The sequence below is a fragment of the Triticum urartu genome, chromosome 7, assembly GCF_003073215.2.
Source record: "Triticum urartu cultivar G1812 chromosome 7, Tu2.1, whole genome shotgun sequence".
In the NCBI taxonomy this organism is placed as follows: Eukaryota; Viridiplantae; Streptophyta; class Magnoliopsida; order Poales; family Poaceae; genus Triticum; species Triticum urartu.
The window spans coordinates 195,401,038-195,417,586 of NC_053028.1; positions in this window are offsets into that span (position 1 = coordinate 195,401,038).

Here is a 16,549-nt window from a genome sequence, read left to right on the forward strand (position 1 = left end):
TGACTTGATCAAATTTTGTGATGCAACATGAATAGAGTTTGAGACGAGAAAAGCATAGATAGCTAGAGAGGGTTCTTAGGCATTCTTGTCCATCCACTTGGCAAAAGAAAAGAAAACCAATCAATCAAAACAACAAGTGGATGTCCTCGAATGAGTAAAATATGCAATCAACATGCTCACACAATAAAATGGCAATTGAAATATGTGGCAAAGCATGCACAACCAATTCTAGCATCTATCAAACAATTTGCGATGACTAGGTCATCTATATATGAGTATATTGACTTAGGAGTCAAATGAGAACATTTGATCATAGGTCATACTCATCGTTTAAGCACAAGTGGGGTTACCACTTTTACATAAAGCATCGTTGTGTTCACACCATTAGAGTTGCTTTAGCTCAATTCTTAGAGTAAAGCTCCCCCTAGATGTGAGATCCCCCCTAAGAGGGATGAACTAACCTTGGGTTTTGTCGATGATGACTTCATGTAGATGTTGAAGATGTGGATGCTCAATGTTGATGTAGATCATTTGGAGCTATCCATTGGAGTGAGTTGCACTTTCAATACCTACACGGGTTAGTCCCACAAGGAACAAACAAGGATATCCATAGACATAGAGTGATGCACACACAAGATGATGTCTATGAAAGCTTTTAGGTTACCTTGTCCCTTGTCTTACCAACAAGAGGGTTTGTGACTCCTTGAACTAGTGCAAGATGTGGAAGTTGATTGCACTTGTTCTTACTAAGATGATAAGAGTGAAGTATGTTGGCGGAGTCACCCTCAAGAACTCTCTAGTTCTTCTTCTTCAGGATCCACACCATCTTGATGGGAATCCTCGGTGTTGTAGTTGTACTTGATGAAGTGGAACTTGAATTAGTCTTGGGAACCCACTTGACCAAGGCCTTAGGAGCTTCTTCAAATGCATCAATTTCCTCTTGAAGCTTGTCCTTGCCTTTTTGCTTGTGGTCTTGTGGTGGAAGATCATCTTGAGCTTGTGTCCCTTTGAGAGAAGTAGGATCATACTTCTCTTGTTGAGGAACAAACTTCGTCTTGGGGTATTGATCTTCTTCCCACTCAACTCCATTGGCATTGAACTTTCGTTCAAAACCAACACCTTGATTCTTCCCGGTGCCTTCCTTGCTTGCGTACAATTTCCTCGAATTGCTTACTTCCGGCAAGGCTCTTGTAAACACCTTTCTCTATAATTCCCTTCAATAAGCTATTTTATTGCTCAAGTGTAACTTGGCTAAGGGAATCATTAGTGGAATCAATAGAACTACTAGAAGCAACAATGTTGGATTTAGCATGATTATTGTTACTACTAGAGGAAGAATCTTTCTTGTTCTTGTTACTAGACTTGACTTGAGGCATGTAAGTGGATAAGAGTAAACTCTTGGCAATGTAAGAAGAACTTTTCTTGTGAAGATCATCATTGATTGCTTTTAAGAACTCATGCTCTTGCTCAAGGTTGAGCTTTTCAAAGCGCAATTTCTCATGAGTCCTTAAAAGTTCTCGATGATTTCCTAAGATAGTTTCATGAGCTAACTTAAGAGTGTTTAGTTCTTTAGTTAGAGACTCAATCTTCTCCTTATCATTGTCATTTGTTTTATCTTGATTAGCATGATTAATTGACATTTCATCATAGTATTCATCACTAGAGTTGTCAACAAGTAAATCATCATCACCTAACAAGTCATCTTCATCACTATTGAAATCAACATACTCGGGGTGTGATACCTTTGGGCCTTTAGCCATGAAGCATGTTCCAACTCCTTCATTTGGTGAGTCAAATATGTCGTAGGAGTTGGTTGTCACAAGTGCTAGACCGGCAACACCTTCATCTTGAGTATATTCGGAGTCGGAGTGATAGCTTCTCTCAGAGTGGTTGTCGGAGTCAGAGCCGGATACCCATTCACCAACATGAGCTTGATGTCTTTGTTTTGTGTAGCTCCTTGATGACTTGTCCTTTATTTCCGAATCCTTGCTTCTCCGTGAGGGTCTTCGTTCATAACGATCATCTCTACTCCTTCTTTCTCTAGATGGTCATTCTCCTCTTCTACTTCTTCTCTTGGGAGAATCTTCTCTTCTCTTGTAGGGGGCCGTACATTCATTGGAATAGTGTCCGGGCCTTCCACAATTTTAGCAATTTCGCTCTCGACTAGAAGATCTTTTGTCATTGTAGGACCTTGATTTGGAGCTTCTCTCTTTGCTTCTACTCTTGTAGAACTTGTTGAAGTTCTTCACCATTAAGCTCAATTCTTCATTGAAGGTTTGTTTCTCACTCGATGATGTGGGGGCTTCACATGAGGCTTTGTAAGCACCACTTGATTTGTTGTGAAGTTCCTCTTTATCCTTGAGTGACATCTCATGAGCAACAATTCTTCCGATGACTTCCGTTGGCTTGAGATCTTTGTAATTTGGCATCATTTGGATCAATGTGCACACGGTATCATATTTTCCATCCAAGGCTCTCAGGATCTTCTTGATGATGAATCTATCGGTCATCTCTTCACTCCCTAAGCCGGCAATCTCATTTGTGATAAGAGCAAGCCTAGAGTACATTTCAGCGACACCTTCACCATCCTTCATTTTGAACTTGTCAAGTTGACTTTGAAGCACATCCAACTTGGATTCCTTGACGGAGTCGGTACCTTCATGCATGTCAATCAAAGTATCCCAAATTTCCTTTGCATTCTCAAGACAGCTGATTTTGTTGAATTCTTCGGGGCACAATCCGTTGAAGAGGATATCACAAGCTTGAGCATTGTATTGTAGCATCTTCAACTCATCCGTGGTAGCTTCACGATTCGGTTCTCTCCCATCAAAGAATTCACCTTGCAAGCCAACACACACAATAGCCCAAACGGCGGGGTTATGTCCAAGAATATGCATTTTCATCTTATGCTTCCAACTAGCAAAATTAGTACCATCAAAGTAAGGACCTCTACGGTGATAATTTCCCTCGCTAGACGCCATACTCTCCTAGGTTGTGAAACCAAGGCTATGACCACCAAAAGCTATGGAAATAAAAGCAAATGGAGACCAAAGCTCTGATACCACTTGTAGGATCGAAAGTATGTCTAGAGGGGGGGTGATTAGACTTCTTGACCAAATAAAAATCTAGCATTTTCCCAATTTTAGTTCTTGGCAGATTTTAGCTATCTTAGCACAAGTCAAGCAATCTTCACACAATTCAAGCAAGCATGCAAAAGAGTATATGAGCAGCGGAAAGTAAAGCATGCAACTTGCAAGAATGTAAAGGGAAGGATTTGGAGGATTCAAACGCAATTGGAGACACGGATGTTTTTGTCATGGTTCCGATAGGTGCTGCTATCGTACATCCACGTTGATGAAGACTTCAACCCACGAAGGGTAACGGTTGCGCGAGTCCACGGAGGGCTCCACCCACGAAGGGTCCACGAAGAAGCAACCTTGTCTATTCCATCACGGTCCTCGCCCACGAAGGACTTGCCTCACTAGCGGTAGATCTTCACGAAGTAGGCGATCTCCTTGCCCTTACAAACACCTTGGTTCAACTCCACAATCTTGTCGGAGGCTCCCAAGTGACACCTAGCCAATCTAGGAGACACCACTCTCCAAGAAGTAACAAATGGTGTGTTGATGATGAACTCCTTGCTCTTGTGCTTCAAATGATAGTCTCCCCAACACTCAACTCTCTCTCACAGGATTTGGATTTGATGGAAAGAAGATTTGAGTGGAAAGCAACTTGGGGAAGGCTAGAGATCAAGATTCATATGGTTGGAATGGAATATCTTGACCTCAACACAAGTGTAGGTGGTTCTCTCTCAGAAAATGTGTATTGGAGGTGTAGGTATGTTCTGATGGCTCTCTCCATGAATGAAGAGTGGGTGGAGGGGTATATATAGCCTCCACACAGAATCTAACCGTTACACACAATTTACCAAACTCGGTGGGACCGAATGGTTAAACTCGGTCGGACCGATTCAGCAAACCTAGTGACCGTTAGGATTTTCGGTGGGACTGAGATGCAACTCGGTAGGACCGATATGGTTAGGGTTAGGGCATAACATAATCTCGGTGTGACCGATTACACAAACTCGATGGGACCGATTTTGGTAATAAGCTAACCAGAGAGTTGGTCAGGTAGACTCGGTGGGACCGATTCGCTCATCTCGGTGAGACCAAAATGTTACAAAAGGGAAACAGAGAGTTTACATTGCAATCTCGGTGGGACCGATCGCTCATCTCGGTAAGACCGAAACGTTACGAAGGGAAACAGAGAGATTACAATCCCATCTCGGTGAGACCGAGATCCCTATCGGCGAAACCGATTTGCCTAGGGTTTGTGGCAGTGGCTATGACATTTGAAACTCGGTGGCGCCGGATAGATAGAATCGGTGGGGCCGAGTTTGACTTTTGGTTTAGGTCATATGTGGATGTGGGAAGGTAGTTGAGGGTTTTGGAGCATATCACTAAGCACTTTGAGCAAGCAAGCCATTAAGCAACACCTCATCCCTCCTTGATAGTATCGGCTTTTCCTATAGGCTCAATGTGATCTTGGATCACTAAAATATAAAATGTAGAGTCTTGATTTTGAAGCTTGAGCCAAACTTTTTGTCCTTAGAATTTTGAGGGATCCACATTCCTCATCCATGCCATGCCATTCATTTAGCTTTTCCTGAAATATTAATCTTGGAATAATGTTAGCTCAATGAGCTATACGTTGTTAGGAATTACCAAAACCACCCAGGGATAGTTGCACTTTCATCTGGCCGGACCGGACGTGTCCGGCGGCGCAGGGTGGAAGAAAGCTAGGGTTTCATCCGCGAATTTCGGAGGGGGAGGCCCATTTATAGATTCTGGGAGCTAGGAGAGTCCAAATGGAGTGCGGTTTTCGGCCACGCAATCATGATCGAACGGCCGAGAGGATGGTGGGGGTTTGGATGGGTTTGGTGCCACTTTGGAGGGGCGTTGGGCTGCAACACACACGAGGCCTTTACGGTTCCTCGGTTAACCGTTGGAGTATCAAACGGACTCCAAATGGCACAAAACTTGATAGGCGGTCTACCGGTAGTGTACCAAGGCCGCTTGGCAAATCTCGGTCCAATCCGAGAACGTTTATCACCCGCACATGAAAAGAGGCAAAAGGGAGGCGCCGGAGGGCATAGGAGTGCCGGATCACAAAACGGACAATGGGGAAAATGCTCGGATGCATGAGACGAACACGGATGCAAAAGCGATGCACATGATGGCATGATATGAGATGCATGACATGGACAAAATGCAAAACAAAGACAAAACCCAACCACGAGGGAATATCATAACTTAGAGCCGAAAATGGCAAGAGTTGGAATACAAATATGGCAAGTTACATACGAGGCGTTACAACATGGCAAATAATGTAATACGGGAGATAAAGGTTTGTGATGGGTACTTGGTATGTTGACTTTTGCATAGACTCCCCGGCAATGGCGCCATAAATCCTTCTTGCTACCTTTGAGCACTGCATTGGTTTTCCTTTGAAGAGGAAAGGGTGATGCAGCAAAGTAGCGTAAGTATTTCCCTCAGTTTTTGAGAACCAAGGTATCAATCCAGTAGGAGGCCACGCACGAGTCCCTCGCACCTACATAAACAAATAAAATCCTCGCAACCAACGCAATAAAGGGGTTGTCAATCCCTTCACGGTCACTTACGAAAGTGAGATATGATTGATATGATAAGATAATATTTTTGATATTTTTATGATAAAGATGCAAAGTAAATAAAGCGAAATAAAAATAGCACCAGAAATAGCTTGTTGACGGGAGATTAATATGATGGAAAATAGACCCGGGGGCCATAGGTTTCACTAGTGGCTTCTCTCGAGAGCATAAGTATTACAGTGGGTAAACAAATTACTATTGAGCAATTGACAGAATTGAGCATAGTTATGAGAATATCTAGGTATGATCATGTATATAGGCATAACGTCCGAGACAAGTAGACCGACTCCTGCCTGCATCTACTACTATTACTCCACACATCGACCGCTATTCAGCATGCATCTAGAGTATTAAGTTCAAAGGAATAGAGTAACGCTTTAAGTAAGATGACATGATGTAGAGGGATAAACTCATGCAATATGATATAAACCCCATCTTGTTATCCTCGATGGCAACAATAGAATACGTGCCTTGCTGCCCCTACTATCACTGGGAAAGGACACCGCAAGATTGAACCCAAAGCTAAGCACTTCTCCCATTGCAAGAAAGATCAATCTAGTAGGCCAAACCAAACTGATAATTCGAACAGACTTGCAAAGATAACCAATCATACATAAAAGAATTCAGAGAAGATTCAAATATTGTTCATAGATAAACTTGATCATAAACCCACAATTCATCGGTCTCAACAAACACATGGCAAAAGAAGATTACATTGAATAGATCTCCACGAGAATCGTGGAGAACTTTGTATTGAGATCCAAAAAGAGAGAAGAAGCCATCTAGCTAATAACTATGGACCCGAAGGTCTGAGGTAAACTACTCACACATCATCGGAGAGGCTATGGTGTTGATGTAGAAGCCCTTCGTGATCAATGCCCCCTCCACCGGAGCTTCGGAAAAGGCCTCAAGATGGGATCTCATGGATACAGAAGGTTGCAGCGGTGGAATTAGGTTTTTGGCTCTGTATCTGGTAGTTTGGTGGTACGTAGGTATATATAGGAGGAAGAAGTACGCCGATGGAGCAACATGGGCCCCACGAGGGTGGAGGGCGCGCCAGGGGGGAGGCGTGCCCCCTACCTCGTGCCTTCCTGGTTGATGTCTTGACGTAGGGTCCAAGTCCTTTGGATCATGTTCGTTCCAAAAAATCACGTTCATGAAGGTTTCATTCCGTTTGGACTCCGTTTGATAGTCTTTTTTTGCGAAACTTTGAAATAGGCAAAAAACAACAATTCTGGGTTGGGCCTCTGGTTAATAGGTTAGTCGCAAAAATAATATAAAAATGTATAACAAAGCCCAATAATCATCCAAAATAGAATATAATATAGCATGAAGCAATCAAAAATTATAGATACGTTGGAGACGTATCAGTTACCAAGACTACATCAAGTTCTACTTCATCAAGTACGACTACAACTCCAAGGATTCCCGTCAAGTTGATGTGGACCCCGAAGAAGAAGAACTAGAGAGTTCTTTAGGGTGACTCCACCAACATACTTCACTCATATCATTTTGGCAAGAACAAGTGCAAACAACTTCCACATCTTGCACTAGTTCAAGGAGTCACAAACCCTCTTGTTGGTAAGACAAGGGACAAGGTAACCTAATACTTTCATGGACATCATCTTGTGTGTACTTCACTCTATGTCTATGGATATCCCTGTTTGTTCCTTATGGGACTAACCCATGTAGGTATTGAAAGTGCAACCCACTCCAATGGATTGCTCCAAATGATCTACATCAACATTGAGCATCCACATCTTCAACATTTACATGAAGTCATCATCAACAAAACCCAAGGTTAGTTCATCCCTCTTAGGGGGGATATCACATCTAGGGGGAGCTTTACTCTAAGAATTGAGCTAAAGCAACTCTAATGGTGTGAGCACAACAATGCTTTATGTAAAAGTGATAACCCCACTTGCGCTTAAACGATGAGTATGACCTATGATCAAATGTTCTCATTTGACTCCTAAGTCAATATACTCATATATAGATGGCATAGTCATCGTCAATTGCTTGATAAATGCTAGAGTGTTTGTGCATGATTTGCCACATATTTCATTTGCCATTTTATTGTGTGAGCATGTTGATTGCATATTTTTCTCATTCGAGGACGTCCATTTGTTGCTTTGATTGTTTGGCTCTTCTTATTTTGCAAAATGGATGGACAAGAATGCCTAAGAACGTCCTCTAGCTATCTATGCTTTTCTTGTCTCAAACTCTATTCATGCTACATCACAAAGTTTGATCAAGTCATATTTGAACCCTCTAGGTGAGGAGCACTCGGAGTCACCGATTTGTCATAGACTTAAACTTCCAAAACCTCTCTGTGCATTTTGGTCTGACCGATTCATCCTTTTCAGTCATACCGACTTCACTGACTTGATCTAGGTTTTCAATCTCGATGCAACCGATTAGAACCATTCGGTCACACCGAGTGTAGTAACCGCTTGCGATTCTGCATCTCAGTGCGACCGAGTTGTTCCACTCGGTCACACCGGCAGGGTCAGGATATATATACCGACGGGTCAAATTTTGGAAATTTCTCCAAAACCCTTTCGCCCGTGCATGTCCTACTCTACCGACTCGGGTCTTCAGATCGTCCTCTCGTCACCAGCGACCTCCCGCCGCTGGTCTCCGTTGCCATCAACGGAAATCTTCACCGCCGTTGCTGCCGTAGCGAGCTCATCGCCAAGTTAGGGTATGAGTTCGATCTTTTGTGCAATTCTCACCTCCGATTCTTAGCACAAAGTCAATGCCATGTTTCCTACCACGTATGAGATCATCCTATCCAGCAAAAACTCCCTTTAGATTAGTTTTGATTCGAAAATTTAGGGTTAGGTTTCCGCCGAACTCATCTCGGACCGACCGAGTTGTGGAAATCGGTCTCACCGATTTGGCTTAGGCCATTGCACTTGTAAATTTCGGTCTGACCGAAACTTGTAAATCGGTGTGACCGAGTTCAACTCTCAGTGAAACCCTAACAATCTCGGAGTCATCGAACTGTGTCTCAGTCTGACTGATTTCACTAGTTTAGACTCCAAAGTTGCTTCGGTGTCACCGAGTTTAACAAATCGGTAGCTCCGAAATGCTTTCTATGGAAAACTAAAACTAAGTTTTGACTCATCTGTTTTGCAAAATCTCTGCACTTTGTGATGCTCATCCACTCTATCTCATCTATAACTATTCACAGGGTTAGCCTTCAGTTTGCAGTGTCAACAATGTTAGATCAGAGTGATAGCCAGAACAAGTCTAAGGAGCAGGTAAATCTGAGTGAGGGCACTAGTCCCTTTGGCAGTTATGATGAAGGCAATAGAAGTACTCCTAGCAACCTGCCTAAGGCTGCTACTAGGCAGAGAAGAAAGAGAAATTTTGATTCAAAGGATGAAGACTACATTGCTGCTGAGGAGGATGTCAGCTCCAAAAAGAAGGTTGTCAAGAAGGAATTTGGCACGATTGCGTTAACAAAGCCTGGTATGCACAAGAAGGCTCCTACCAAGAGAGTGTCCACTTCAAAGGCCAGAGCCTCAACTCTTGAAACCTCCAAATCAACTATTGGAGAGGCTGTTGGTGAGGGCAAGAAGAGGAAGGATAGGGCCAAGAAAACTATGTCCAGAGTTATAGGCAAACCCTCAATGATGATTCAGTCTGATGAGGAGGAAGAGGATGCTGCACCAGCACCTAAAGCACAAAAGCTGATGGGGGTGCCATCAAGTATGGGGCTGCTCCTTCAGAGCCCAAGGCTGCCCCAAAGCTACTGCTCCAGCCCCCAAGACTGCACCAAAGAGGAGCACAAGAAACATATCAGCTGCTGAGAAGAACAAGGCCCCAGTGTTTGAAGTTGAAGAAGAAGAAGATGATGAAGCCCAAGTGCTCAGGAAGCTAAAGCCAAAGATCCCTGACCATGATGACAATCATCCATGGCAGAAAACATGGAAGTCGAAAAGGATGTAGGTCTCAGATTATGGAGACAATCAAATCCATATGCTGTGAGGAGAAGAACTGTTGTGGACTATAGGTTTCACACCAAGTGGTAGCAGGACTTCTATGAGACAATTCTTTTGGATAAGAAGCCCATAGTGTGTGACATGAAGTGGATTTACTGGAAATACATCAACAACAATGAAGACCACTTCCCAGGAGTGCATGAGAGCTTCAGACTCAATGGAGTAGACACTTTTGTGCGTCAGAAATTGACCAAGTGGAATGATGAGCTCATTATGCAATTCTATTCTACAACTCATTTCTATCCTGATGGAAGGATTTTATGGACGTCTGAAGGTACAAGGTACCAATCAACAGTTGCTGAATGGGCCAAGCTGATAAATGCCCCTGCAAAGCTTGAAGATGACATAGATGTCTATGCCAAAAGAACGAAAGATCACAACTCCATGGCCAACATGTACAAGGAAATACCTGACAAGGCCTTGGAGAATCACAAGCTAGGTTCTATATATTATCTGTTGTCTGGACTGGCCACTATTAACACCATCTTGAGGCACACCTTGTTGCCCAAATTAGGAGATCACAGGATGATCAGAGGCCACTCCATCAATTTGCTTTAGTTGTTTGATGTGCCCCAGAAGTTTAAGGTGATGACTTTGATTGTTGAAACAATCAAGAGGATAGCTGTAGACCAGAAGAGATCATGTGGGTATGCTCCACACATCCAGATGCTCATCAACTCCAAGATGGGCACATACACATACTTGTTGGATAAAGAACACCTTCCCTTGAGGTCTGACTTTGAGGACAACACAGTTGTCATGGATGCTGATGACCCCACATCTATAGAGGCTCAAGAGAAGAGGGAGAAAGCAAAAGCTGAGAAAGCAACAAAGATGCCAAGTGCTTAAGAGGCTTCACAAGTCTTCCTCAAGTCAAAGCAAGATCAACTTGGATATCTTATTCAAGCCACTCTAAAGATTGAGAAAGGATTGGCCACCCTGACTCAGAATCAAGAGAATCTTGAGAGGATCATTGAGACAAAGTTCTATGATCTTGACTTGAAGGTGACAGAAATGCAAATAGCTGTTGAGTAGCTCCAGGAAGAAACTGAAGAGAGGAAAGGGAAAGCTACCACTGACGCTTTTCAGAGAGTGCCTAGGGCACATAGATCTGCAGCAGTGCCCGTGACAAACACAAGAGCTACTACGTCAGCACCTGCAGCCACAGCTTCGGTAGCCCCTCCGGTTGCAACTCCACCAGCTCCATCAACCTCAACAGATGCATTCGTCCTTGGAGTCCTCTCCATGCCACCTCCCGAAGATCAAGCCTAGAGAGCCGCATAGCACTGTGCATTTTCGAGCTTTTTGGTAACTTGTTGCCAAAGGGGGAGAAAGTGTATAGATCATAGGCTTCGAGAGAGAGAGAGAGATTTGCTTCTTTTTGCTATCTCTTTTGCTACTTGTTTGATACTTATTTGTTTGCTTGCCTGGATGATACTTTATGTGTGTTAGATACTGATACGTCTCCGTCATATCTATAATTTTTTATTGTTCCATGCCAATATTCTACAACTTTCATATACTTCTGGCAACTTTTTATACTATTTTTTTGGGACTAACATATTGATCCAGTGCCCAGTGCCAGTTCCTGTTTGTTGCATGTTTATTGTTTCGTAGAATATCCATATCAAACGGAGTCCAAACAGGATAAAAACTAACGGAGATTTTTTTGGAATATATATGATTTTTTGGAAGAAAATCCCATGCGGGGCGGTGCCTGAGGGAGGCACGAGGCAGGGGGGCGCCCCACCCCCTGGGCGCGCCCCTGACCCTCATGGCTACCCCGTAAGGCGGTTGGTGCCCTTCTTTCGCCGCAAGAAAGCTAATATCCGAATAGAGATCGTGTTAAAATTTCATCCCAATCGGAGTTATGGATCTCCGGGAATATAAGAAACGGTGAAAGGGCAGAATCTGAGAACGCAGAAACAGAGAGAGACAGAGAGACCGATCCAATCTCGGAGGGGCTCTCGCCCCTTCCACGCCATGAAGACCAAGGACCAGAGGGGAAACCCTTCTCCCATCTAGGGAGGAGGTCAAGGAAGAAGAAGAAGAAGGGGGGCTCTCTCCCCCTCGCTTCCAGTAGCGCCAGAACGCCGTCGGGGGCCATCATCATCACCGCAATCTTCACCAACAACTTCACCGCCATCATCACCAACTCTTCTGTAGCGACCCGACCCGAATGGATCAAGTCTCTGTGCTTAAGTGTCATCCCTGGATCGGTATGCTGACACACAGAGTACTCGAAGGATTTATAACAGAGGTAAATCACATGTATAAAGTAACGTAAATACTATTACCTCAATCCATATAGCGGAAGCAATAAGGTTGTGGATTCCCATCAACACCAACGGCAAAGTTGAGTGTAGAAATCGTAACCCTAACGTATCACTTACTCGTCGTAAGATAATCCTGCAACATGAGACGTTGCAGCGCGAAACGGGTCAGTACATTCAATGTACTGGCAAATTCACACCATGGAGAAAATGATGAACAATGGCTATCACTATATGCATATATGGCTGGTGGAAAAGCTCTATGGTTATAAGGTTTTTGCGTAAAGCCAATTTTTCCCTACTGCAAAGGAATAAATTTATTTAACTATCATGGTGGTTGTTGAACATTGAGAATGGTTGACAGCATTCTCAATCCCAATTAAGTAACATCATTAAACCCAACAATATTCATTTAAAGTAACGTGATGAGATCAACAGGATAATCCAAGAACTAGATACTCAAGATGTCCATAACCGGGGACACGGCTAACCATGATTAGTTTATACACTCCGCAGAGGTTTGCGCACTTTTCCCCACAAGACTCGATCGCCTTCGTTTGGTTTCTCGCACTACAGGGTGTTTGAGAAGACGGATGACCGAGACATAGTCTTTCAGAAGCGCTAGCACCTTACGATCGGGTAGACCGGTACACCTACATCCCCTACATCTGCTAGTCTACCACTGTAAGAGTTCGCACAACTTAGTCAACTATGCCAGAGCCCATAATGGCTTGTGGCTGCACACGGAAGTTTCTAGTATGAATAATCTCATGATCCCTTTGGGCCTGGGTGGCGGTCCAAATAAAAACAGGCAAGTCCTGGTAACCCCAGGTGCCTCAATCCACCCAGACGTGTGTTAGATTGCCACCTTAAGTAAACCATTAATTAACAATATCACATCTGTCATGGATTTCACTCACCCAATCCACGTCTACTAGCATAGCATGGCATAATAAGCAAACGTAGAAGTAACTCTCAAAGGTTTGATAATAAACAGGTAATAGGTACTACCTCATCTACTTCCCATCCCACAATTTAATTAGATCCTAATCATGCAATGTGTGAAGATTGATCTAATGCAATAAAACTGGGTTGTAGAAAAAGTATGATCAAAGTGTGAACTTGCCTGCAATGTTGATGAAGATGATTCGCACTCAAAACTCTTGATAGTTCTACTCGTCACACTCCGGTCAATCTATCGTAAGCAAACAATAGTAACCACACATAAGCAATCACTCAAAAGATCAGAAAGAACGAACAAGATGATTCGGAAAACTTCAAAACCAAGCAAATAACTCTTGCAACATAAAACAATTTCTAACAGTACCAAAATTATGTGAATTTGGCCTTATTAGAATGTTTAGGTCAAGAGCTTCGATTTGCAAAAAGAATCAACTCAAACGGAGTTACGGATAAATAGATATGATCAAAAGAAGTTTGAATTCAAATCTGCTCAAATTCAAATTTTAAACTTTTCAAAAACATGTTTAAGTTGTTTATCCGGATATAGGGGATCATAACAAAGACGTGGGCGTTGGTTTCGTTGGATTTGGACTAACAAGCAAAAAGATGTGGTCTTTTGAAAACTAGGGCCAATCTGTAAATAATTATATTCACGGATAGGTCCCTGACGTAAAATAAACAGAAAAAGAAAAGAAAAAACCTACTGAGCGAACGCTCACTTTCTAACTCTAACCAGTGAACGTTCTCTAAATAATAAACCTAAAAAAATCTAGTTTTTTTTTCAGAAACCGGACTAGACCGAAAATAAACCGGTTCGAACCGGGGTAACGGTTTTACCAGTCAGGGCGGTTTTCTTCGAAAACCGGCGGTGGCGGTTTGGATCGGGGCGGCGGCTCCGGCGAGGTTGCGGACTCCGGCGAGTCCGGCGAGATGCGGCTGCGGCAGCTGGGCAGAGAGCGGCGGCGGTGCAGGCGAGCGGTGGTGGTGGCGCGGCGCGTGCGGCGCGGGGCGGTGGCTGCGGCGCAGCGGCAGCGGCGGAGCTACGCCGCGACGGCAAGATGCGAACGAGGCGAGGCGGCGCGAGCGGCGAGGAGGAGAGAAGCCGGGGCGGCGGCGGCTTTATAGGGGAGGGGAGGAGAAGGCGGCTTGGGCGAGGGGGCAGAGAAGAGGCGGCGGCGGAGTCTGGGTAAAGGACGGCGGTGGCGAGGCCGTGCGGGCGCGGGAGTCCGGCGGGAGCTCGGGGACGGGTGCGGGCGCGCTGGGCCGCTGCTGGGCTGGGCCGGCTGGCCTAGCGCGGGGAGAGGGTGAGAGAGCAGTGCTGGGCTTCGGCCTGGCACTGTTCGAAGAGTTTTTTTTTAACATTTTTCACAAACAACAAAAATAACAAAAAGAAAAAGAAATATTATAGGCATATAATATATCAAAATTATCAGAAAAAGATTTTCTACAACATGGACATTTTTATAAAGTCAAATAAAATCCAGAAAAATTCAAATAATTCAAAGACTGCTTCTGCTCTAATAAAATCCCGTTAAAATCATTTTAAAAATACCAAAATGATTTCAAATTAATTTTTCTCCAATTTTCTGTTGTAGGGAATCATGTTACCCTAATTTCCATATATTTTATTTTTGGAGAAAAATAATTTGAATAAAACTCAAATAAATCCAAATTGAAAATTAATTCCAAAAGGACTTGAAATTGATCCTTTGAAACTCCCAACTCATATTTCATAATTTGAAGAAGTCATTTTATCTTCTCTCGTGAAAATCATTGAGTTGCATAAAGTTTCTGAAGTGGAAAATATTTCCCAATGGAATTCAAATATTTTTCAAACACCCTTTTCATTTTAAATGGAAGAAGTCATGTCATCTTCTCTCTAGGGTTTTGTGTTGAAAAGAATTTGAATTCATGGAGATCACAAAAGCAAATATGAAAGTTTGGGAAAGTCCTTTTATTCCCTCTCATTTAACTTTCAAAAGTTTCGAATTCACTCACTTTCAGACAATCAATCAAACAATCAATCAAATCTATCTATTTATTATAACATTCCAAAATTTAGAATTTTGGGATGTTACATCTTCCCCCTCTACGCAGCGGTGTAATCCCTCTCTTACCCGCTGTAATCTCTACTTAAACATGGTGCTCAATGCTATATATTATTTCCCAATGATGTATGGCTATCCTATGATGTTTGAGTAGATCCGTTTTGTCGTATGGGTTATTTGATGATCGTGATTGGTTTGAGTTGCATGTTTTTTTATTGGTGATTCCTATGGTGCTCTCCGTGTCGCGCAAGCGTGAGGGATTCCCGCTGTAGAGTTTGCAATATGTTCATGATTTTCTTATGGTGGGTGGCGTGAGTGACAGAAGCACATACCCGAGTAAGTAGGTTGTTTGCGTATGGGATAAATAGGACTTGATACTTTAATGCTATGGTTGGGTTTTACCTTAATGATCTTTAGTAGTTGCGGATGCTTGCTAGAGTTCCAATCATAAGTGCATATGATCCAAGTAGAGAAAGTATGTTAGCTTATGCCTCACCCTCAAATAAAATTGCAATAATGATTACCGGTCTAGTTATCGATTGCCTAGGGACAAATAACTTTCTCGTAACAAAAAGCTCTTTACTAAAACTAAGTTAGTTGTGTCTTTATCTAAACAGCCCCGACTTTTCATTTACGTAATCTTTATTATCTTACAAACCTATCCAAAAACACTTACAAAGTACTTCTAGTTTCATACTTGTTCCAGGTAAAGAGAACATCAAGTGTGCGTAGAGTTGTATCGGAGGTCGATAGTGAAGGAAATATGCCCTAGAGGCAATAATAAAGTTATTATTTATTTCCTTATATCATGATAAATGTTTATTATTCATCCTAGAATTGTATTAATCGGAAACATAATACATGTGTGAATACATAGACAAACAGTATGTCACTAGTATGCCTCTACTTGACTAGCTCGTTGAATCAAAGATGGTTAAGTTTCCTAGCCATAGACATGAGTTGTCATTTGATTAACGGGATCACATCATTAGAGAATGATGTGATTGACTTGACCCATTCCGTTAGCATAGCACTTGATCGTTTAGTTTGTTGCTATTGCTTTCTTCATAACTTATACATGTTCCCATGACTATGAGATTATGCAACTCCCGTTTACCGGAGGAACACTTTGTGTGCTACCAAACGTCACAACGTAATTGGGTGATTATAAAGGTGCTCTACAGGTGTCTCCAAAGGTACTTGTTGGGTTGGCGTATTTCGAGATTAGGATTTGTCACTCCGATTGTCGGAGAGGTATCTCTGGGCCCTCTCGGTAATGCACATCACTTAAGCCTTGCAAGCACCAGAGTGGTACGGTAATCCTGTTCTGGAGTCATGTTACTTGAACCATGACGAACCTACGAACTATGAGGAAGCGATGATGAGCCCAGATTCCGCGAAATGGCTTGAGGCCATGAAATCTGAGATGAGATCCATGTATGAGAACAAAGTATGGACTTTGATTGACTTTCCCAATAACGGCGAGCCATTGAGATTAAATGGATCTTCAAGAGGAAGACGGACGCTGATAGTAGTGTTACTATCTACAAAGCTAGAATTGTCGCA